This window comes from Cervus elaphus, chromosome 14 (assembly GCF_910594005.1).
Source record: "Cervus elaphus chromosome 14, mCerEla1.1, whole genome shotgun sequence".
In the NCBI taxonomy this organism is placed as follows: Eukaryota; Metazoa; Chordata; class Mammalia; order Artiodactyla; family Cervidae; genus Cervus; species Cervus elaphus.
In genome coordinates, this window is record NC_057828.1 from 32,635,808 (window position 1) to 32,661,262 (window position 25,455).

General features: G+C 38.0%; 1 protein-coding gene across 2 annotated transcripts in view; it reads right to left on the bottom strand.

The window, feature by feature from the left end:
- CNST (consortin, connexin sorting protein) overlaps positions 1–25,455 on the bottom strand; it is a 94,205-nt gene that overhangs the window by 68,181 nt on the left and 569 nt on the right. The gene's annotated exons all lie outside the window — the stretch shown is intronic.

The following is a 25,455-nucleotide window of genomic DNA, read 5'->3' on the forward strand; positions in this document are numbered from 1 at the left end:
TTACATATAAAATGGATACACAACAAGGTCTTACTGTATAGCACAGGGAACTATATTTAATATCCTGGGATAAACCATAACAGAAAAGAATATAAAAAAACAATGTATATATGTGTGTAACTAAGCCACTCTGCTATACAGCACACGCTGTAAATCAACTATACTTCAATAAAAAAATAAATTAAAAAAATAACAAAAACACAACAAATTATATAACAGATTCTTTACCAGATGAGCCACAAGGGAAGCCCAAGAATACAGGAGTGGGTAGCCTATCCCTTCTCCAGCAGATCTTCCTGACCTAGGAATCGAACTGGGGTCTCCTGCATTGTAGGCAGATTCTTACCCACCGAGCTAGCAAGGAAGCTCAAATGAAAGTGAAAGTGGCTCAGTCGTGTCTGACTCTTTGCAACCCCATGGACCATACAGTCCATGGAATTCTCCAGGCCAGAATACTGGAGTTGGATAGCTATTCCCTTTTCCGGGGGATCTTCCCAACCCAGGGATCAAACCCAAGACTTCCACATTACAGCCGGATGCTTTACTGTCTGAGCCACCAGGGAAACCCAAGAATACTGGAGTGGGTAGCCTGTCCCTTCTCCAGCGGATCTTCCTGACCCAGGAACTGAACCGGGGTCTCCTGCATTGCAGGCAGGTTCTTTACCAGCGGAGCTACCAGAGAAGCCCTATATAACACAACTAAAAGGATATAAAAAGAAAATCAAGAAAAACAAATGCTCGATTATTGTACAATGTGAAGGCAATGATTCTAAGAGAGAATGCAACAAACATGGATTTTGTTTATGCACAGAAGGCATTCTTGCAACAACCCAGAGGGGTGGGGTGGGGAGGGAGATGGGAGGGAGGGTCAACAGGAAGGGGGTATATGTATACCTACGGCTGACTCATGTTGAGGGTTGGCAAAAACAAAATTTTGTAAAGCAATTATCCTTCAATTAAAAATAAATTAAAAAAAGAAAAAAATTACTATTCGATGTACATTAGATTTCCTTACTGTATGACCTACATCACTGACTCTTTTATAATTTCTCTTTATATTTTTGTATTGAGATTGGGGGCTTGAATTCCAAATCAAACTTCATATAACATCCAGTAAACAACTACTTTCTTCAACTGTATAAAATCTGTTGCTTAATTTGTTTGCTCAGTTTATTTTTGTGATTTTTATTTTCAGAAGTCATACGGTACTATTTAAAATATCTTTAACTTTTTGATAGCACCTTTTTCCTTTTTATCCCATTTTATTAATTTTATTAAAATATTATAAGCATATAATTATAAAGAAGATACTCATTCTTAGGAGTCTGAATCTATTGTTTGTTGTTTCTGTTGACTTGATCGTGGCGAATTATTTTGTGATTTTGGATAAACTGCTCTGTAGGGATCTTGCATAGGTAGATTTAAGGATCACTTCTTCCAGACTGCTTTAGCTTTTCCCAGGTATCCCTGGTTATGTTACCAGCCAGGGCCAATTATTGTATTAATTCTTAACTGAGGAAAGCATTAATATGAACCTCAAACTTCAGAGTTAATAGACTCATGATTACAAACCCAAAAAGAAGCCACTTTCCAACAGAGTATCAAGGCAGAGACAGAAAAACTCCTTATCTCTTTGCTACTAGGCAGACACCCCCTTCCCCTAAATCTATCACTGGAGAACTGAGACCTTCGGGGTCCTGGCCGTATGTGCAGCTCTCAGTTCCAATGCCCTGTTCAGGTTCCTTGGTTTGGACTTAAGGCCTCCTTTTCTGTCCCAATGTGGCAGTTAAAATCCAAGTCTACTGGATAATTGTTCCTATTCTGTTGTCCTAAAACAGCTGCAGATTATACGTGATTATTTATCAACATTTAATGAATGCCAGGTATTACACTAACACTTTATGTATCTTATTTCATTTCATTCTCATGGAAATCCTTCTATTTTTTATTTCATTCTCATGGAAACATAAAGGGAAATGAGTAACTTGCTCAAAATTTATATAGCAAGAAAGAAGCAGGACTGAGATTTGAACTGAGGTTTATGTGAATCTGGAATATGCCCTGTTAATTACCATATACTGCCACTTTTAAAAACATCTTTCTAGTGCCTAGGCTAGTGCTAGATGCAAAGAAACCACTCAAGAATTGTCTGTTGAATGAACATTCTCCTTCAGTGTGTAAGCTTGGTATTGGAAATCCTGAGAAGAATTAAGTATTTGGTAGATTTTTAATGTGCTTAGTCACTCAGTTGTGTGTGTCTCTTTGCAACCCCATGGATTGCAGCCCGCCAGGCTCCTCTGTCCATGCGGATTCTCCAGGCAAGAATTCTGGAGTGGGTTGCCATGCCCTTTTCCAGCAGATCTTCCCAACCCAGGGATCAAATCCAGGTCTCCCACACTGCAGGCAGATCCTTTACCAACTGAGCCACCGGGGAAGCCCAAGTATAAAGCAGTAGGTAGATTACAGGATATCACCCAAACTACTGAGTAGAAATAATGTTGGATGGCACTTCCAGCTATGATTTATACTTGAATCACAATATTAAAATATTTGATGGACTAATTACGAAATTCTAATGATAGCAAGATGCATGATATTGTGATGAATAATTGTTACATTTGTCATTTGTCATCATTATCAAGACAGAATGCTTCCTTGAGAAGAACTTACAGGCTATTGGAGAGCACATGTGTATAACATACATAGTCAGACATAATGAATAAATACTTAACAGAAAAAGAGAAAACAAGGAAAAAAAAAGTTAACCAGGGATCTGTAAATTCATAGGATGATAAGTGAACATTTCCTGGTAACATCAACTGACTCCAAAAATTGAGGTGGGAACTATTTGTATGTTAAAACAGATGTTATGAAGCATGATTTAAAAAAACATAAAATTCCAAAAAATATTTAGGTTCAAATACATGCCTTCATAGAATGATTACACTTATTCTGAGGAATAACCATAACAACAGAGTGTGAGAATAAAAGCAAATATTCATACAGTCTTACTCTGTGCCCTGTATATATTGATACATTTATCCTCACAACAATCCTCTTAGGTAGTTATTATTAGCACCTCTATTTTATGGGTGAGCAAGCCAAAGCACTGATAGGTTAAGTACTTCTCAGGTCAAACAGTTGTCAGAATTGAAACTCAAACCTAGGCTGACAGGCTCCAGAGTCTGTGCTGCCTCTGATGACGACACACAAGGTACAATCTGAGCTAAGTTGCTGAAGATGAAAAGTTGGGACAAATTAGGAGGAGGAAAGGAAACTGTAATATAATTTACAATACATATAATACCAATTTATTCTTTGTCCTTAGAGAAGTCCAGTCATAGATGGAGACAGCTTACACTGGATCTATGCTAAAACATTTACAATTTTTTTTTTTTAAATGAAGTAAACACTGTATTTTTTAAAAGTATCTAATGTAGCCTTTTAGGCATCAGGGACTGGTTTCATGGAAGACAATTTTTCCACAGACGGGGGGTGAGGGGGTTGGTTTCAGGATGAATCAAGTACATTTACTGTGCACTGAATTTCTATTATTACGTTGTGATACATCATGAAATGATTCTACAACTCACCACAATGGGAATCAGTGGGAGCCCTGAGCTTGTTTTCCTGCAACTAGACAGTCCCACCTGGGGCTGATGGGAGACAGTGACACCCGAAGTGTGTTGCTTATGTCCAGTCTACTCTGTGATTTTGTTTTGGTTGCTGTCCTTGCAGAAAACTCTGCTTCACAAAAACAGGATGGTGGAAATATAAGCAGGCTTTTCAGGGCTTTTGTGGAAATCTCAGGATATTCTGCCTTGACTTTGATCTAGAACGTGTGAAGATTTGAAGGTGACTTAAACCTACTTTTAAGGCCACCATCATTTGTGATCTCAAGTAGTTGATCCTCTTCTACCATGGACAAAACTGATTCACCTGGCATCCATTCCTTCCCAGTCCAGGGGTCTTTTGTGGTAGGGGAGTAATGCTCAAACTCTTTTGAAAGCTGAGACAAGTAATAACGCATCCAGTTGGGAGAAAGAAGGCCCTGGCTCAATCCCTTTCAAAATCTCTTTAAATGTTCAAAACATCAACAATCCCAACTGTTCACTCATCGCTCCCATAATTCCAGTCTGGCTTCGAATGCAGCCACTCTATCTGCTGACTTGAACACAGCTGTCGTTCTCCCCTGAAGTGACAGACTGAGTTCTTTGAGCAGGCTGACTATGTCACACAAGTAATCAAGTTTTGCCACCCACTGTGTGTCACTGAAATACGCTGCCAGTGGTGACTGTTTTTCTAAAAGAAATCTCTGGAGTGGCTCTTGTAACTCACAAACTCTGGCCAGTGATCTTCCTTTACAAAGACACCTCACTTCTGTGTATAAGAGCAGACGTGTGTGCTCTTGTGTCCATCTCACTGAGCTGTGCTAACAGATGTGAATTATGGGCGTGTGCTTAAATGTGATCTTTTTAATCACACCCTGCAAAACATTGTTATGTTCAGGTGACATTTTTCAGCTAGCCAGCATTTCTGCATGGATGACTCACATTCAGAAGCAACCTCTTGGTGACCTGAGTAGTGTAACCAGAAAGTTTTAGTCATGGCAGCAGCTCTGTCTGTATATACCAACATCACCAATTTCCTGATATGTAATCATTCAAAGACTTGAATAGTTCTGCAGCTATGGTGTTGGCTGGCAACAAAGGTGCACATAACATATCCTAATGTACATCCTCCTGAAAAATATATGCACAAAAATAAGCATTGTTGCCTTGTTGTCAACCTGGATTGTGTACCACAGTGACTCATTAATCCTCTAATAATTATGCCTCAATATCCTCTGAAAGGAGGAACATGTGCCATCTTGTGAACTGCAGTCTCTTCTAAAAGTTCACGACAAATATCCTAAGCAGCAAGCAGGATCAACTCTTCACCAATAGGAAAGGGTTTCTTAGCTTCAGTAATGCAGTTAGCCACTAAGAACAATGCTCTCAGTGCAGAAACATTTGATGAAGTGGTGGCCTTCAATAACCGCTTCTGTTCTTCATGTTTACGCTTTTTCCTTTGGAAAATCTCCAAAGGCTTGTCCTTTAATGCAGGGTGTTTCATCTCCCTGTGGCAAAGCAGTTGTGAAGGTTTCATGACTTCAATGGATAGTCAGTCGCGACATATCATAAAAAGCAGGCTTGGAGAATGTGAATCACTTGTTTCAATGAACCCATAACTTAAGTAGGACTCTTGGTATTTTCTTTAAAATGCAGCTTTCTTTTTGTTGGTAGTCTTAGAGTCTTCTGCTGTCTCATCATTGGGTCTTTCCCCCTTTTCAAAGAAGCTCTCCAGCAACATTTGTTTTTCACTCATTTTGGTGAAGGTTATATTGTGGGCTTCCCAAAATTGTGTGAGACAAGTGTGCAGTGTGGGAAAAAGAAATGGATGGAAGTGGTACATAAAATAATGGGTGGACCACACATGGACTAAAATAAGTGTTGGATTCTGACTTAGAGCCTGCTACCAGATGTGGCTTAGTTGTCACCTGCCACTCACTCATTGATAGAGTTTTGATGAGTCTGCAAACAACTGATTTATTATGGTCTCTGAGTTAACCTCTCTGCTAATGAGTCTGCATCTGCAGTCACTCCCTGGCGCTAGCATCACCGCCTCAGCTCCACTTCAGATCATTGGGCATTAGATTCCCATAAGGAATCCACAACCTAGATCTCTCACATGCTCATTCTCATTCCTATGGGAATCTAATTACAGGAGGTGGAGCTCAGACGGTAACGGGGGCGATGGGATGTGGCTGTAAATACAGAAGAAGCTTCCTTTACTCACCCACTCACCTCCTGCTGTATGGCCTGATTCCTAATAGAGTTGGGGACCCCCATCTAGTGGGTGCTGCCTCAAATTTGCTTACTTATTGCTTTACGCTTTTTCACAAGCTATTCCAATGCAAGTATATTATTTTCCAAGGTAGAATCTAAGTGCCTGAAGTAAGAGAATGTGTTACTTCTTTTGCAACGCTTACCAGAGCAAAGCTCTAGGCGCATAACAGGTGCTAAATAATGACTGTTCAATTGAACTAAAACACTAACATCTCTTTTTCACTACCTCTTACCTAAGGAAATAAACTTAGAAAAAATGGTTACATCACTCAATATTTAAACTTTATTTAACAAAGAAGACCCCACAAATATTATCTGGTAGGAAACAGAAATAGAGGGGAAACTCTGAAAGAGCACTTTTGTCATTGAAAGATTAAATATAAGGGCAAGTCAGCAAATCTGAAAAAAAAAAAAAGCAGCATGAATTAGAACAAAAAGCAAAGATTCAATTAAATGGGGCCACTCTACCTTCTGATCCAGAAAATTTTGAGTCTGTAATTACAAATCCTTCATTTTATGCTATGTAAATTAAAGGATAAGGTTTAACTATTCAACAAACATACAGAAGAATTGTTTTAAGTTCCTTTCAAATATAGAGATGAGACAAACGGAACTAGACCAAGGTCAAATTTATTTTAATCTAGAATTTCCTTTTTTTCAACAACAATTTTACTTGAAAGTTTCATCATCTCACATTCTTAACTGGATTTCTCCACTAAAGAAAAACATATAAGATATTTCCATGCTCATTTAAAAGACAAAATGAAACCTATGGAATAAATCTGGTTCCAATAAAAATTATGACCACTCTTACTGAAATTAAGAAAATATATTATTTTACTAATAGGGCTCTCCTGAAATTTTAAAAGTAAAAGGCTAAAATAATAGAGTAACTTCAGAGGTCCAAGTGAAAGTAGCAATATAGTTTGAGAATTTGACTGATGGGTATAAAATAGTGGATGAATTACAGGACATCACCCTGACTACTACTGAGTTTCCTTGGCCCAAAGTTAGTTCAAAAGCAGACCCAGAAGAATGGTCAGAAGGTCTAGAAAGAGAATTAGAATAGGGAAGTAAAAGTAGGAGAGTGAAGAGGCTATGGGGGGGGGGCGGGGGGACAACAGATTCATAATAATAGTGCAACAGGATTACTGTTTACATTTTTATTTCATAAGAATTGGCCATTGAAGATGTTTTAACCACAAAAACATTTGCACCTGAGTCATTTTAGTACATGTTCTTTTCTTTACTAAAAGGAAGATATCCAACTTAACAATCTTCAAAAAAGCCTATACCTTTGCAACGATCCATCAACAACAGAGGGTAGGATAACTTCTAAAATGCTAAGAATTGAATTAAGAGAATTCTCTGGTGGCCAGTCGTTAGGACTCCTCGCTTTCATTGCTGAGAGGGCCGGTTCAGTGTGCCCAAAAAAAAAAAAAAAAAAAAGAAAATCCCCAAATCAATATTTTACGGAAAAAGTGTTACTTTATTTGCTCCATATTAGAACAAGACTTCCAAAGGTTTGCACTCTGGCCCAAGCTTGAATTTTGAAGGTCAAATTTCCATGGCTCCCAGAAGGCAAAGTTAAAACCCTTTAACAACATCTACTGAGAGCCAACTAAGTCTATAACACCAGGCTCAGTGCGGTGTACACTGCGGGTGGGGTAGGGTGGAGCGGGGTGAAGAGGAGCATAGGTCAAAAATGACTGAGGTGTAATTTGTGTCCAAAAGTGCTCTATTTGAGGTGACAAAGCATACATGAAAGAAAGAAATCACAGGAGAAGGCAAGCTATTAATAATAACTGAGAATAAGTCAAAAGAAAAAAGTGATAAAAAGCATAAGAGAAAAAAACATTAGGCTACAAATATTGAAATCTGAATTCTAACCAAGCCCTAAACTTGTTTGAAAAGCTTGAGCAAGAAAACCCTCTGAGCGTTAATTTCTTCAGCAATAAAATCATGGGCCCTTTAAATTCTAACTATTTATGCCATTATTCCTCTTGAATGGCTATTAAAAGAAATAATTATGATAGTCCTTAAGAACTGATAAATTATTTTTACTTAAAATTTAAAAGATGCAAAAATAGAATTTTGTTTATAACTTCAATACAATTATTAAACCAAAACAAAATTTAAAATTAATACAAGCAATAAAAACACCAATAATATTAAAATTAACATTAATTTAATATGATGTATGATGCTGCTCTGCAAAGATTAAATGTCTGTTCATAACTTGAATTTGGTGTTAACTGTGATGACACAAGGTTCCTTCGAGTTGAGCACCTCTATTTACCATGAGCACCTTAAGACTCAGCTTTCCCATCACTTTTCTCTACCAACTACTGAAAAACCTTTGTTTTTACAACATGCTATAATGTTGCTCCAAAGACGTAACTTATTAATTTTACCCTGTAATTATAAAAAGAAATTTTAGCACTGAAATCCCATAGCAGAAAGTTGTTTTATGGCAGTGTTCATGATGATCTTGAATAAGCTTATGCTTTTTTCTTTTGGGAGAAGGAAACAGCAACCCACTCCAGTGTTCTTGCCTGGAGAATCCCAGGGACAGAGGAGCCTGGTGGGCTGCCGTCTATGGGGTCACACAGAGTTGGACACGACTGAAGCGACTTAGCAGCAGCAGCAGCATATTCTTTTAGCTTATCATAAAAATGAAAATAGGAAAAATTTTAAATCCTAACATTTTTTTTCTTTTTATACTTCTCTATGTTTTATACATTCTCTATGATAAACATGAATTTTTTTCCAACTGAGCTTTTAAATGATAGCTTTATTGAGATATCACTCACATACCACAGAATTTACACATTTAAAATGTACAAGTCAACTGTTTTCAGTTAGTCACAAAGCTGTGCACATACGTCACAATAAATTTTGGAACATTTTCATCATTCCAAAAAGAACCTCCCTGCTCCTCAATATCCACATACCCATTAGTAGTCACTTTCCATTCTCTCAGCTCCCCCAGCCAGCTCTAGGCAACCACTGGTCTACTTTCTTTCTCTATGATCAATCCATTCTGAATATTTCATATCAAGAGAATCATATAATATGTAGTTTTCATAACTAACATCTTTCACTTAGCATAATCAAGGTATATCTATGTTGTAGTATATGATCAATACTGCATTTCTTTTATTGCCAAATAACATTCCATTATACTGATTTACCACTTTATCTACTCATCAGTTGATGGATATTTGGGTTGTTTCTACTATCTGGCTAATATGAATAATGTTGCTACAAACATTCTTATATAAGCTTTTGGGTTGTTTTTTTCACATCTGTTTTCAATTCTTTTCAGTATGTTCCTAGGAATGGAATTATGAGTCACATGTTAATTTGATGTTTAAGTTACTGAGAAGTCATCATGCTCTTTTCCACAGAGGGCGTACCATTTTACACTCTTACCAGCAATGTACAAGGTTACAATTTCCTCATCTACCGATATGAAGTAGTATACGTAGTTTTGATTTGCATTTCCCTGACGGCTAATGATGTTGAGCATCTTTCCATGTATTTATTGGTCATTTGTCTCTTTGGAGAAATGTCTATTCAGATCCTCTGCCCAATTTTTAAGTAGGTTATTATTTACTGAGCTGTAAGTTGTATTATTTCTGTTCTCAGAAAAAAAATTTTCTAAAGGCATTGAACATATGCTAATATATGTTTTTTAATCACTAAGAATGTGGCAAAGTTACTATAAATACTGAGAGTTATGAAGAAACTTCCCTCACTCTTGATGTCTTCCTTTGGATTCATCTCTGGGGAGGTAAACTGATTTATCAGTTTGGTAAATTTGGTAATACCTAAGCTTAACTGTCTCAGCCATCTTTCTCTTGAGTGACCCTGCCAGCAGAAAACAGACTGCTCTGCTCCGTTGTTCTGGCTGGGTAGGCCTCCCATACAGGAAAAGACAAGAGGAGAAAAGATTGAAACAAAGAATAAGAAGGAAAAATTAGACAGACGGACAATAAAGAGAGGTGAGATAAGACAGGCACTATAGTACAGATACAAAGACTAGGAGTTGTTAGAGGAAAATGAGTGATAGGCTGGCTGGAAGGGAAAAGTGTCAGAAGTAGCTAGAGGCCTACTGAAGTTGCCTTCTCAATTCACATTGCCCTCTGTTGTTGTTGTTTAGTTGCGAAGTTGTGTCTGACACTTTTGAAACCCCATGGACTGTAGCCTGCCAGGCTTCTCTGAAAGCCTGAGGGTCCTGGAGGGCTACAGTCCATGGGGTTGCAGAAGAGTCAGACATGATTAGTGACTAAATAACAACAATCTTCTATTGAAATAGGTAGGCATTGTCACATGCTGTTCAGTTCAAATATAAACTGGCACAATTTATCAGAAAACAATTTCATAACATGTTCCTGATCGCTCAGTTGGTAAAGAATATACCTGCAGTGCAGGAGACCCAGGTTTGATTCCTGGGTTGGGAAGATCTGCTGGAGAAGGGATACTACCCACCCCAGTATTCTTGGGCTTACCTTGTGGCTCAGCTGATAAAGAATCTGCCTGCAATGTGGGAGACCTGGGTTTGATCCCTGGGTTAGGATGATCCCCTTGAGAACGGAAAGGCTACTCACTCCAATATTCTGGCCTAAAGAATTCTATGCAAAGAGTCAGACACAACTGAGCGGCTTTCACTTTCAGGAGAAAGATTAAATAAGTTAGCTTATACCCTAGATGTCTAGTTCAGTTCAGTTCAGTCACTCAATCATGTCCGACTCTTTGCAACCCCATGAATCACAGCACGCCAGGCCTCCCTGTCCATCACCAACTCCGGAGTTTACTCAAACTCATGTCCATTGAGTTGGTGACGCCATCCAGCCATCTCATCCTCTGTCATCCCCTTCTCCTCCCGCCCCCAATCCCTCCCAGCATCAGGGTCTTTTCCAATGAGTCAACTCTTCGCATGAGGTGGCCAAAGTATTGGAGTTGCAGCTTCAGCATCAGTCCTTCCAATGAACACGCAGGACTGATTTCCTTTAGGATGGACTGGTTGGATCTCCTTGCAGTTCAAGGGACTCTCAAGAGTCTTCTCCAACACCACAGTTCAAAAGCATCAATTCTTCAGCACTCAGCTTTCTTCATAGTCCAACTCTCACATCCATACATGACCACTGGAAAAACCATAGCCTTGACTAGACGGACCTTTGTTGGCAATGTAATGTCTCTGCTTTTTAATATGCTCTCTAGGTTGGTCATAATGTTCCTTCCAAGGAGTAAGCATCTTTTAATTTCATGGTTGCAATAACTATCTGCAGCGATTTTGGAGCCCAAAAAAATAAAGTCTGACACTGTTTCCACTGTTTCCCCATCTATTTCCCATGAAGTGATGGGACCAGATGCCATGATCTTAGTTTTCTGAATGTTGAGCTTTAAGCTAACTTTTTCACTCTCCTCTTTCACTTTCATCAAGAGGCTTTTTAGTTCTTCTTCACTTCCTGCATAAGGGTGGTGTCATCTCCACATCTGAGGTTATTGATATTTCTCCCGGCAGTCTTGATTCCAGCTTGTGCTTCTTCCAGCCCAGTGTTTCTCATGATGTACTCTGCATATAAGTTAAATAAGCAGGGTGACAATATACAGCCTTGATGTACTCCTTTTCCTATGTGGAACCAGTCTGTTGTTCCATGTCTAGTTCTAACTGATGCTTCCTGACCTGCATACAGGTTTCTCAAGAGGCAGGTCAAGTGGTCTGGTATTCCCATCTCTTTCAAAATTTTCCACAGTTTATTGTGATCCACACAGTCAAAGGCTTTGGCATAGTCGATAACGCAGAAATAGATGTTTTTCTGGAACTCTCTTGCTTTTTTGATGATCCAGTGGATGTTGGCAATTTGATCTCTGGTTCCTCTGCCTTTTCAAAAACCAGCTTGAACATCTGGAAGTTCACGGTTCATGTATTGCTGAAGCCTGGCTTGGAGAATTTTGAGCATTACTTTACTAGTGTGTGAGATGAGTACAATTGTGCAGTAATTTGAGCATTCTTTCGGATTGCCTTTCTTTGGGGTTGGGATGAAAACTGACCTTTTCCAGTCCTGTGGCCACTGCTGAGTTTTCCAAATTTGCTGGCATATTGAGTGCAGCACTTTCACAGCATCATCTTTCAGGATTTGAAATAACTCAACTGGAATTCCATCACCTCTGCTAGCTTTGTTCGTAGTGATGCTTTCTAAGGCCCACCTGACTTCACATTCCAGGATGTCTGGCTCTAGGTGAGTGATCACACCATTGTGATTATATGGGTCGTGAAGATCTTTTTTGTACAGTTCTTCTGTGTGTTCTTGCCACCTCTTCTTAATATCTTCTGCTTCTGTTAGGTCCATACCATTTCTGTCCTTTATCGAACCTGTCTTTACACGAAATGTTCCCTTGGTATCTCTAACTTTCTTGAAGAGATCGCTAGTCTTTCCCATTCTGTTCTTTTCCTCTATTTCTTTGCATTGATCACTGAGGAAGGCTATCTTATCTCTCCTTGCCATTCTTTGGAACTCTGCATTCAAATGGGAATATCTTTCCTTTTCTCCTTTGCTTTTCTCTTCTCTTCTTTTCACAGCTATTTGTAAGGCCTCCTCAGACAGCCATTTTGCTTTTTTGCATTTCTTTTCCATGGAGATGGTCTTGATCCCTGTCTCCTGTACAATGTCATGAACCTCCGTCCATAGTTCATCAGGCACTCCGTCTATCAGATCTAGTCCCTTGAATCTATTTCTCACTTCCACTGTATAATCATATGGGATTTGATTTAGGTCATACCTGAATGGTCTAGTGGTCTTCCCTCCTTTCTTCAATTTAAGTCTGAATTTGGCAATAAGGAGTGATCTGGGCCACAGTCAGCTCCCGGTCTTGTTTTTGCTGACTGCACAGAGCTTTTCCATCTTTGTGGCTTTCTGCCACTAGGAGCCCGCGGAGGAGCAGCCCTGAAAGAACGCTCCCAGTGGAGGCGGTGCGGTGCTGAGTGTGATGCGCACCCACCTCCCGGGGAAGGAACGGCGAGGCGGGGGGCCTGGACAGTCGCGGGGATGGAGTGCTGGGTGGTGGCAGCAGCGTGCATGCTGGTGCCGGCCAGTGGCGGAGGTCAGAAGCAGTCAAATTTGGCAATTTGGTTCAACCTAGTAGGAGGGCCGAGAGGAGCTACTCCACGTTTGAGGTCAAGAGGGGCGGCCGTGAAGAGATACCCCACGTCCAAGGTAAGAGAAACCCAAGTAAGACGGGAGGTGTTGTGAGAGGGCATCAGAGGGCAGACACACTGAAACCATAATCACAGAAAACTGGCCAATCTGATCACAGGAAACTAAGCCTTGTCGTGTGGGGCCACCCAAGACGGTCGGGTCATGGTGGAGAGGTCTGACAGAATGTGGTCCACTGGAGAAGGGAATGGCAAACCACTTCAGTATTCTTGCCTTAAGAACCCCATGAACAGTATGAAAAGGCAAAATGATAGGATACTGAAAGAGGAACCCCCCAGGTCGGTAGGTGCCCAATATGCTACTGGAGATCAGTGGAGAAATAACTCCAGAAAGAATGAAGAGATGGAGCCAAAGCAAAAACAACACCCAGTTGTGGATGTGACTGGTGATAGAAGCAAGGTCCGATGCTATAAAGAGCAATATTGCATAGGAACCTGGAATGTTAGGTCCATGAATCAAGGCAAATTGGAAGTGGTCAAACAGGAGATGGCAAGAGTGAACGTCGACATTCTAGGAATCAGTGAACTAAAATGGACTGGAATGGGTGAATTTAACTCAGATGACCATTATGTCTACCACTGTGGGCAGGAATCCCTTAGAAGAAATGGAGTAGTCATCATGGTCAACAGAAGAGTCCGAAATGCAGTACTTGGATGCAATCTCAAAAACAACAGAATGATCTCTGTTCATTTCCAAGGCAAACCATTCAATATCATGCTAATCAAAGCCTACACCTCAACCAGTAACACTGAAGAAGCTGAAGTTGAACGGTTCTATGAAGACCTACAAGACCTTTTAGAACTAAAACCCAAAGAAGATGTCCTTTTCATTATAGGGGACTGGAATGCAAAAGTAGGAAGTCAAGAAACACCTGGAGTAATGGGCAAATTTGGCCTTGGAGTACAGAATGAAGCAGGGCAAAGGCTAATAAGAGTTTTGCCAAGAAAATGCACTGGTCCTAGCCAACACCCTCTTCCAACAACACAAGAGAAGACTCTACACATGGACATCACTCTAGATGTTACAACACCACAAAATGTGCACATTGTGAATCTACAGTAAATATAACTTAAAATCATAAATATGATCTCAGCTATGCCTACACACACTCCAGGGACACCAAGTACATATACAGAAACATTCACAGTTCTTGCTGTTGGCTGATGGGAGTACAGTGTTTTTATTTTTTTTTCACTCTTCTGTATTTTGCTGTATTTCTTTTCTGTATTACCTTCTGTATTTCTGTATATTTAACACACAATATTTTTCTATTCAAGAAAAACGTTATTGAATCAATGACACAACAGTTTTAAATAACTCCTAAGAATGTTACACAGTTAATCAATATATTAATACTGTTCACCTCTTTACAAATAATACAAATAAATACAAGGTTATCACAAAGTTTAGCAAATTAAAAACAAAACAAACAATTTACTAAGTGCTCTGTGTGCTTAACACTGAGGAAGGCAGTCAGTTTAACATGCATTATATCGTGTAATAAATGTGTTTTTCTTTTGGAAACTGCTTTTATCCACTATTTCAAAGGACTCTCATTGCCTTAAGACCCTATTTTAGAGCAGCAAATAATCACTGGATATATTTGCCAATAACCTACAGAAACAGGAGTTCCTACAAAGCCAGTTCTCAAGGGCACAAAGTAGAAACCTCTATGGCGGAATACTACAGATCTTAGAAATGAATTCATCTAAACTGTTACATAACTTTTCCCTATTATGTTTACCAAACCCTAGGTCAAAAAGGTTGCATTTAAAATTCTGGAAAAATGAGGAAATAAATTCTACAAAATATTTAGTAAATTAACTATAAATTAGACAAAAGCAAAAAAGGTTTTCATGGAAATTTTTTTCCTTTTCTTAAAAAATTACCTATACCTATTTGAGACTTGTATTTTTCATCACATGTTTTGATGAAAGGGCTCATTTTTACTGCATTTCACACAGTACTTAGTATAATGCTGATCACCTGTGGGCTCAAACATTAGTCAATGAACTAATAGGAACTAATGCTAAGTTCAAGGTCATTGACAGGTTACCATATTTCCAAACTATTCACCAAAGTGTATATGGACATTTTAATGTGCAGGTTCAAATGGATATCAGTAAATTAAAATCAACCTATCAATTCAACTATGATAAAGAACAAAATCATTTTAACAGTATTTTAAAACTATAAACCTAAGCTAGGAGCTCTCCAGTTTACTCTCTAGTCCCCTTTTGAACAAAAGGTAAAAATTTATTAACTCTATCATTTCAGAAGTTAGGAAATTTCAAAATGAGTTTAGGCTGATATGTTTACTTTTAATTAAGGTTTTCTCTCATAAGCCAGAGGCAGATTACTGTTCAGAAAACACTACCTTTGAAAAGCAATGATACTCCAATAAAAATCAATTAATTTAAAAATACTAAAAAAATTTTTAAAAAGAATACACTATCTGTGTTCTACATAGGAAAAACAGTGACTTAACAGACTTATGGAATACATGTTTCTTTGTGTCTCAAAAATCTGTAACGACATTATTGTCTGGTCAATTTAGCAACTATCACCCTAGTCTTAGATTTTACTGAGTATCAAAACACTCTATTCATCTCAAGTGAGTCTCCATATCTCCAACTACCAACATCCCATTGTCTGGTTCTAAATTCCTATTCTTTTCAATTCTCAATCTTTACTGTCATTACATCACTACCATTACCAAGTTCAATCAGATCAAGAACTCCAGATTCAGGAGTTCCCTTGTGGCCAACTGGTTAGCATTCTAGGCTTTCACTGCCAAGGCCTGGGTTCAGTCCCTACCTGGGGAACTGAGATCCCGCAAGTAATGCATCATGGACAAAACGAAAAGAAAAAAATAGAACAAAATTAAATTATTAAAAAACAAACCAAAAACTCCAGACTCCTGCATTTTCTTTCTTTCTTTTTTTAAACATTAGTCAGACTCCTGGCATTCTTCTCTTCAAGCACAGAATTCATGTGTCATCTCTAGCTACTTCCTTTGTTATCTTATATATCTATTGCACCCACCCTATAAACCCCAGGCCTTATCAACCTGACCACCTTCTCTGCTCTTATACCCAGAGTGTTAAAGAAAATCATAACTATGCAGATTGGAAACTATAAAAGCAGTATCCATCCAACATCAGGTGCAGCCTCAATGCTGGCCAGACAGCCTTCCTCAGTTAGCTCCCAGAACCACATCCCCAGAGCTACACTAACCTTCACCACTGGCCTCCAGTCCTCTTCCTATTCCTAACTCAGCAGTCTCAACGGGGCCACAGGTGAACAGAAGTTACCAGCTGTCGGTTGGTGATCGGGTTGTTCTCCCTTCTCATCTCAGTAGCAGAATGGTTCTACCTGCTGTTCAAGGGTAATCTCTCTGCCTGTACCCAGTTTCTTACTTTTTTTCTACTTCATCAGGAGCGTGCGTATATAGTCAACCTATCTGTGAACGCATTCCTTTCACTGGGTAGGGGAGCCTCATAAAATGCAGCTTTCCTTTATCCTGACTCTGAGTTTATGAACAACTCTGTGAACTGCCAGGAAAAATTCAACCACTAAGAATTAATCGTCTTTCTGTAAAATGCACAGATGGTAAACAAATTTTAAAAACAAAGTAACCACAGAACTGTGTAAAGGCATACAAAATAAAAGGTAAGATATTTGAGGAAGATTTGCTTTTTTAAAAAAGAATCACTGTGCCTTTTCTTATAAAATAATCTATTAAATTATTTTTGTCATAAATAAAATATTACCAAAAAACAAAGCTTATATATAGGAATGTTTATAAAACTATAGCTGCTTATAAGGATTAGTAATTTATAATCAAGCTCAAATTAACTCTGTGAGTCTTATCCTCTTCTGGGTCATGGACCCTTTGAAGAATCTGACAAAGGCTAAGAAATGTCTCCTCAGAAAAATACACATCAAAAAAGAAGAAAAATGCACATATACTACCACTAAGTTATGAGAGTTATTTCAGGTGGCTCACAGACCCCTTGAAGCCTGTTCTTGGACCCAAGGTTAAAAACTCTGTTTCCAGAGATTATATTTTATCCATGTTAAATAGGTAGATACTGTTTTCATTTCCTATAATAAAATATCTAAATAAACATTAATGATATTAATTCTTACTGTGATGTGACACAACGGTGACATGCTAATTTATATCTCCAGCATACCGAAAGTTAATAGGAAGGCAAGAATGGAGATAGGTATAAAAGTGAATATGCCTTCTCACCCTTAGCCATTCAAGAGAAATATTTTGATGGAGGTTTGGGAAAAAAAAAAATTCCAGAGTAAGGCAGCTTATTCTAGGTAAGAAATTCTTAGAAAAGAATAAAAAAAGCCAGTATAGAAAAAACCTGTCTCAGAGGAAGATAACTTGCAATGCTTTGAAAGACTGCTGATAGAATACGATTTTCCCCCAAGATATTTTATTTCAGTGGAGAATATTCCCTAAAGGAGACACATATGACAAAAGAGACACTATTAAATTTATTCTAGCAGGAATTCCTTGGCAGTCCACTAGTTAGTTAGGCCTGAGTGGTTTAACTACTGAGGGCCCAGGTACAATCCTTGATTGGGGAGCTAAGATCCCACAAACTGCATGCCACAGTCAAATAAATAAATACACACACACACAAACACATATACTGGTTGGGGAACTAAGGTCCCACAAGCTGCATGGCACAACCAAATAAACAAATAAATTATATGTATAATAAATAAATTATATATATGTGTATATATTTCTAGCACTGTCTCATATTAGTGCAAAGTTTCCCTGTGTAATAGGGAAGAACAAGTCTGACATCTTATTGGATCTATTTCTTCTACTTTAACTCTTTGTATTCTATTACTTTTGCCAGAAGTTTAGAATGTTGCCAATAGCCTAAAACATACAGGATAGCCTAATCTCAAGACTCTGATCTCTAAAGGTGAAACACTTTTCTGTTCACCTAGCATCTGTCTTGCTGGAGGATCATAGGAACACTGTGACTGGCTACCCGGAAAGCAACAAGAACAAAGGATTTCCCACCAAGAAGTTCCCAGCAACCAACCATAGGCACATGCCTTCTGGCGTGAGAGAAGACTGGCTTCCAACTGGAGGAACGGTTCTCTGGGACACTAATCCACCACCTTTTCAGTCTGTTGGCTTTCTGAATAAAGTCGCTCACTATTCCTTGCCCCAAGAACTTGTTTCCCAATTAGTATTGCTAACACTTGTACTCAAAGTTTCTTCCTGGCAAGTCCACCAGACATCAAAGGTAGGACAAGAGAGATCAATGGATTCTGACTGCTAAATGAAAGCTTCTGCCCAACTTTCATTATAGGAAAAAACACTAATTTTTGAAAAACCATGTTTTCCTTAAATTAGAATTTAGCTTCCTTCTCTCCCTCCCCTCCTCCTCCGCCCGCCAACTCTGGAACACAATTACTTCTGTAACAGAGAAGAAAGAGAGGAAAAAAGAAAGGAGTAAAAGTTTTTGTACTCCTACCACCCACCCCCCCACCCCCCACAGCCAACGTTATACTAAACCATGACCTATTCTGACTTTTGAACTTTACATGGAAGACAGAATAGGAAAAAACCAAAAGGTGAAGTTAGGCAGAATAAACTATAGGAGATATTATTCTGGATATCTTTATACACACTCTGAAGCACTGGAACAAAATGAAAACTCTCCAGCAAAATATACAGTTTTATGCAAAGTTTTATACAACTACATGGAAACTGTCATTTTAAGACAGTCTTAGAATATCTGTTTCATCACCATAGGTAAGTGTTCCTGAAGCAGAATTTTTGTTTGTAAGTTTTCTGCACACACACATTTACTCTTGGAGGCTGTCAGGGAAAGCAAGCCATATTCTCAAGGGTCAAAGACCTGTCATGATTTACTAGGGAATCCCTAGGTTTTCCCCAGGTAAACAGCTGAAAGAGGACAAAAAGGCTGTAGGTATCAAAATCCACAAAATTATAATTAACCAAGAGGGTACCTGATATAATAAAAAATTACCTCCTGAATTAAATAGTTTACTTTAGGTTAATTTGAAATAGATCTTTCTCTGGCTAGCAAAAATATGAACTCTGGTTGACATAAGACCTATTAAGTCAATTTTAAACTAGGGTTCAACCGTAAGACTAATAAGACAAACCATTTCATCTTACAAAACATTTAATTATATGATCAAAGAAGTCACATGACATTGCCTCTCATTTTGGCTCTTCACAGTGCTGATGCAATGCTATAGGTATAAACTCTAATTGGCATGACAAAGAACTCCAGAACAATTTTTTTTTTAAACTACTGAAGCAAAAGGAACGTAGTGATTACTTTGTAAACTGTTGAAGAAAATAAAGCCTAATGACTGATTGTGGATTAAGAAGTCACAAATGGATATAAAGTCTTTTCCTCATGAAACTAAACTTTGCAATTTTCTAATCAGCATAGTTTCTACAAAATTCCATTCCTCTTTTAATTTGGGTTGAACATGAGAGAGGAAATCAAGTCTGTTACTTGCCATGAATCCTTCTGAGACCTGACTTAAGAAATGCTTTTCATGCCCACAGTGGAAAAAAGAAAAATCTGATCTTTGGTGCTTCATAAGGGGGAAAAAAAAACAAAACTCCATGAGGATTCAATAAATAAAAAGCAAGTTCACAAAAATAAGTCCTTGCTGAAAAATCTTAAAGGAAGATGTTTCAGTTCATTTAATACTTTTAAGATTTAACTGTACAGTGTTAATACCTGCAGAAGAGAGAAACAGTGAACAAGAAAAACAATACATGCATAAAGTAAAAATACAAGTGGTATGCTCTCCAATATCCAGGAACAACAGTATTCTTTATGTTATTATAAAGTTCACATATTTTAAGGAAACTATTTATCTAAAAATCTATAACATAAACGGCTCTTCAAAACAAAAAAGGCTTGTTCAAAACCTTCAAACAAAAAGGTTGTTTGCCTTCATTCAAGTTACAAAACCACAGCCACCTAATTCACTGGGTTTTCAAGATGCAGCAAACATAGAAAAAATGTAATTATTTATTCAGGTAGTAGTTTAAAAAAAAAATCAGTATTCTCATAAGAGGATTTAATGAGTATGGCAATAACAAGAAAGCAAGAGAGTTCCAGAAAAACAACTACTTCTGCTTTACTAACTACTCCAAAGCCTTTGACTGTGTGGATCACAACAAATTGTGGAAATTCTTCAAGAGATGGGACTATGAGACCACCTTATCTGCCTCCTGAGAAATCTGTATGCAGGTCAAGAAGCAACAGTTAGAAATGGATATGGAACAACAGACTGGTTCCAAATCGGGAAAGGAGTACGTCAAGGCTGTGTATTGTCACCCTGATTATTTAACTTCTATGCAGAGTATATCATGCAAAATGCTGGGCTGGCTGAAGCACAAGCTGGAATCAAGATTGCCAGGAGAGATAACAATCTCAGATATGCAGATGACACCACCCTTATGGCAGAAAGCGAAGAAGAACTAAAGAGCCTCTTGATGTAAGTGAAAGAGGAGAGTGAAAGAGCTAGCTCAACATTGAGAAAACTAAGATCATGGCATCTGGTCCCATCACTTCATGGCAAATAGATGGGAAAACAGTGACAGACTTTATCTTTTTGGGCTCCAAAATCACTGCAGATGGTGACTGCAGCCAATAAATAAAAAGATGCTTGCTCCTTGGAAGAAAAATTATGACCAACCTAGACAGCATATTAAAAAGCAAAGACATTACTTTGCCAACAAAGGTCCATTTAGTCAAAGCTATGGTTTTTCCACTGCTAGGAGATCAAACCAGTCCATCCCAAAGGCAATCAGTCCTGAATATTCATTGGAAGGACTGACTCGAAGCTGAAACTCCAATACTTTGGCCACCTGATGCAAAGAACTGACTCCTTGAAAAAGACCCCGATGCTGGGAAAGATGGAAGGCAGGAGGAGAAGGGGATGACAGAGGATTAGATGGTTGGATGGCATTACCGACTCAATAGACATGAGTTTGAGCAAGCTCCGGGAGTTGGTGATGGATAGGGAAGCCTAGCGTGCTGCAGTCCATGGGGTCGCAAAGTCAGACATGACTGAGCAACTGAACTGAATCACAAGATATTGTTAATTCCTAAAATCTCTTGTGAAGTTGCTCAGTCATTTCCAACTCTTCGCGACTCCATGGACTGTAGACTGCTAACCTCCACTCTCCATGGGATTTTCCAGGCAAGAATACTAGAGTGGGTTGCCATTTCCTTCTCCAGGGGCTCTTCCCAACCCAGGGATCGAACTCAGGTCTCCTGCACTGCAGGGAGACTCTTTACCATCTGAGCTACCAGGGAAACCCTTAAAATCTCTTAGGTACAGTCAATTAAAATATCAAATGCTCCAATGTTAATAAAAATGACTAAATCTGTCATTAAAACTTTTTAAAAATTTGTCCTACAGTCAAAGGGAAAAATAATCTTGAACTGTATTTTGACAAACACACACTACCTTTCCTCTCCACATGGCTAATGATGATGAACGGGGGTGGCTGGGGCAGGGGGAGGGGGAGCCCTAAGAGATGGCAGGGAGGAGGTCATATAAAGGTAAAAAGTTTCCATCTCCAAATATGGTAAAGAGCAGAATCTGAAAACTGTGACTAAACAAATTTAAGAAATCTCAAGCTGTTATAAGATTCAGAACTTTTTAATGATGTATTTCTTTTTTTGAAGATTATTCAGATATGATTTTTTTTTTACTTTTTATTAAAGAATATTACAAAATAGTTATTTCAAATGCATTTTTAAAAAGTATCCCTTGGTTAAAAGGAAATATAATTTCCCCCCAAAGGAATGATCCATAAGTAAAGAAAAGCCTATATTCACAAGAATCTTTAAGGCCCTAAACAAAAGAACACACTCATAAGAGTACTGAGACATAAATTATTGAATGTAGAACTTCTCAATAAAAATATAATCCTCGTAGAGGCCACTTAAATTGAGCTTTTTAAAAAACTTCCAGGACTTCACTGGTGGTCCAGTGGTTAAGAATCTGCCTGCCAATGCAGGGGCTACAGGTTCAATCCCTGATCCAGGAAGATATCACATGCTATGGGGCAACTAAGCCCATGCACAACTAGAGAGTAGCCCCAGCTTGGCACATCTAGAGAAAAGCCCAGGCAGCAGCAAAGACCCAGCACAGTAAAAAATAAATAAAACTGAAAAAAAAATTGTAAATTGCCAGACTATCAATTATTCATCCTTAACTAACTAAAGAAAAAGTGGCTAAGGCTAATTTGTAGGAACAAAACAGTGTATTTCCTCTCTTATCCAACTAAAACGGTAGTAACGGATAGCCACCTGTATTTAAAAACAAATGAAAATGCTACATTTTCCTACATACTATGCATGCACCTCTCATGAAACAAGCAACAACCAGTAACTATCCCTTGCCCAAATCTGTCCTTGGTCCTTTAATACTGCACACACTGCCAACACTGTGCTAGGTCCATACTGACTAGACTTTACAGAAGGAATTTGTTTACTGATCAGATAAATTTAAGACTTATTTACACCAGAGAAGTTGTGGAGGAGGCAAGTTTCTCACATTAAATTACAATGAATATTAATTACTCCTTCAAGAACATTTTGACATTAAGTGTAAATGTAAAACAGTGCAGCTAAAACAGTATTTAGGTAAGTTTAACAGAATACAGACATCAAGATAGGAACAATGAAGGGTCATAGTAACCCACTGAAGTCTGTGAGCTGCAGAGTTACCTTTCCAGGCTATCTTTCAGTCCTAACAGCTCTGAACAAGAGATTGTTCCATGTAAACCACCATCTCTGTTGCAAAAACAAGTTAAAACACATTTCTAGTCAATATGTCAGTAGCTTTCTCTAAAAACTGCCATATTCCCTTTACAGTTTACCCAAACCACCATACACATTTGTGTTTTGCTACTACTCCCAGTGTTTTGGAGTCAAAAAACATACCCTCTTCCTTCCTAATTTCTGCTAAAAAGATTTTATCTTTCCTTTGATAACACCATCCTATAGAGAAGCACATATACAAAACTCTTAGCCATACCTGAAAGTGCTTCAGAAAATGTCTCCGACAGCAGAGATTCTACCTGTTCACCAAGAAGTTCAAACTTCTGTCTTCAGGTTCTCCCTACTTAATGCCAACAGACTTAGTAGACAAAGACTCATACAGTTCCTTGACACATTGTTGACATGCAGATGTAAATAACTGTAACAATGACACCCCAGGAAATGACTGAGCACTCTATACACCTTATGACCCTCACTAAACAAGCAGAGGGCAACCTGTTCATCCTCCTCATTATTAACACAGTCAACACCAAGAGGAAGAAGCTCTTCAGGACTTTCATCCTGCTTAGAATCATCCCAGTTTGAACATCCTGGCACTTTAGGAAAAGGATTTTTAAATTTGCCTCACAGAGTTTACCCCAGACTCTCAGGATAAGAAGACATCTTAAGAATCACACAGAAATCCTATAGATAATATGCTAGCCAATAAGGTCTTAGCCACGAGCTAAGACCAGTAGCTAGTCAGAATTCAAATGTAATGTAAATGTAAAATACACACGAAATTTCACAGACTCAGTATGAAAGAATGTAAAATATCTCATTGTTAACTTTTAAAACAGATCACTTGTTGGAATGATATATACAGGATTAAATAAAACATGTTGAAATTAATCCTACCTATTTCTTTTTTACTTTGGTAATGTGACTAAAAAACTTTAAATTGTTCGTGTATCTCTATTGGACAGTACTACTGTAGACCCACAGCCTTAATTCTGACAACAAACTTTACCACCTGGCATTTCCCAATCACAACAGTAACATAAAAGTAAAAAGAAAAGAAGTATTTTGGTTTCTTTATCAGTTAAATTGAGATAATAATAAAAAAAATACTTCAAAATAGTCAGCAGAATCATTTTGCCTGACACCAAAGAGATATTACATTACTTCAAAAAGGCAAAAATAGTACCAGATGCAAAAACTATATTTCTTAAGAAAATAAGAGGGAATATGCAACCAAGGTTTTTCTAATAAAGTAGGTCTAAATGCTGATTATAAGGTTCATCTTTAAAGTAAAACAGACATTTCTTTCATTTCTAGCACCTGGGACTTCAGAAAAATAGAATGTGTAATATTCTGTCCCTTGTGTTATTTAAGCACCTACAGCCTCAAACAAACCACTATTAACACTATAAAAACACTATAAAATATAAAAGGGGAGATACTTATAACCTAATTCTCTCTTCCAAAATCAGAAGAGAATAACACCACTCAAAAACAAAATTTAAAATGACATCAATTTCTCTAGGGCTGAATATTATGAAGAAATCAAATTTTAAGGTAAGTATTTTTACCACAATTTTTAAAAGTATATTTTAAAAGTGAGAAATTGAACCACATAGTTCTGTAAGTTAACTATTTTCTTCCTTTACTGTAATACACCTTTCTGCTTTGACTTTAACAATATTTAGACCTCCAGAGCTCCTGTCTTTCTGAATCTACAAAAATGCTTTTATAAGGAGAGAGGGGACAACTCAGTAAAAGGATGGGAGGTGGTCTGGTGTTCACTCAGGTGTTCCGAGGGTGCAAGAATAATAACTTCTAGAGAACTGTCAATGGCAAAATCGCATTTTAAAAAGAATTTTTAAAAATTAAGACCAAAGGGTTCCTAGGGCTCCACAACAGTTGATACTTTCTATGCTGTCCTAACAAATTTATCATCGGAGAAAGATCACAGTTGGTCATCAATTCCTTCTCCATTTGATATTCATCAGCTGAGTAAATCCTCAGACTTCTATTTGCTAAGTGATACATTCCTTAGAAACCTTTTCCTTGTGCATTTAAAATGCCAAGATCAATTACGCGGCCAGCAAAGTATGCAGAAAGAATGGTGCATATTTTAAAATAGGAAGTTGAATGCCTGCAGCTTCCTGCCTTGGTAGAAAGAGTGATGCTGATAAAGCTCTTGAGTATAATCCTTAAATACTGAAATCACTCTCAAAGAATTGAGGCTTCTAACACTGCCTAAGAGGTTAAAAAGACTGCCAAAATTTCCATTAGGGCATCCTATTTTTAGAGTCTTTGGAGTCTCTCTTTTAAATTGCATTCCACAGTAGGATGTGTTGGACTAAGTTTACAAAAGCAACAAAATAAGCATTCTAAGACCTTAATGTTTCCAAGCTTAGGAAGGAATGCTAAGCTTTTACATTTTTTTAAAAATCTTAACTTTACACTTCTAATAACACGCAAATAAAAATAAAAACAAAGGTAAATATTGTCCCGGAGGGAGGA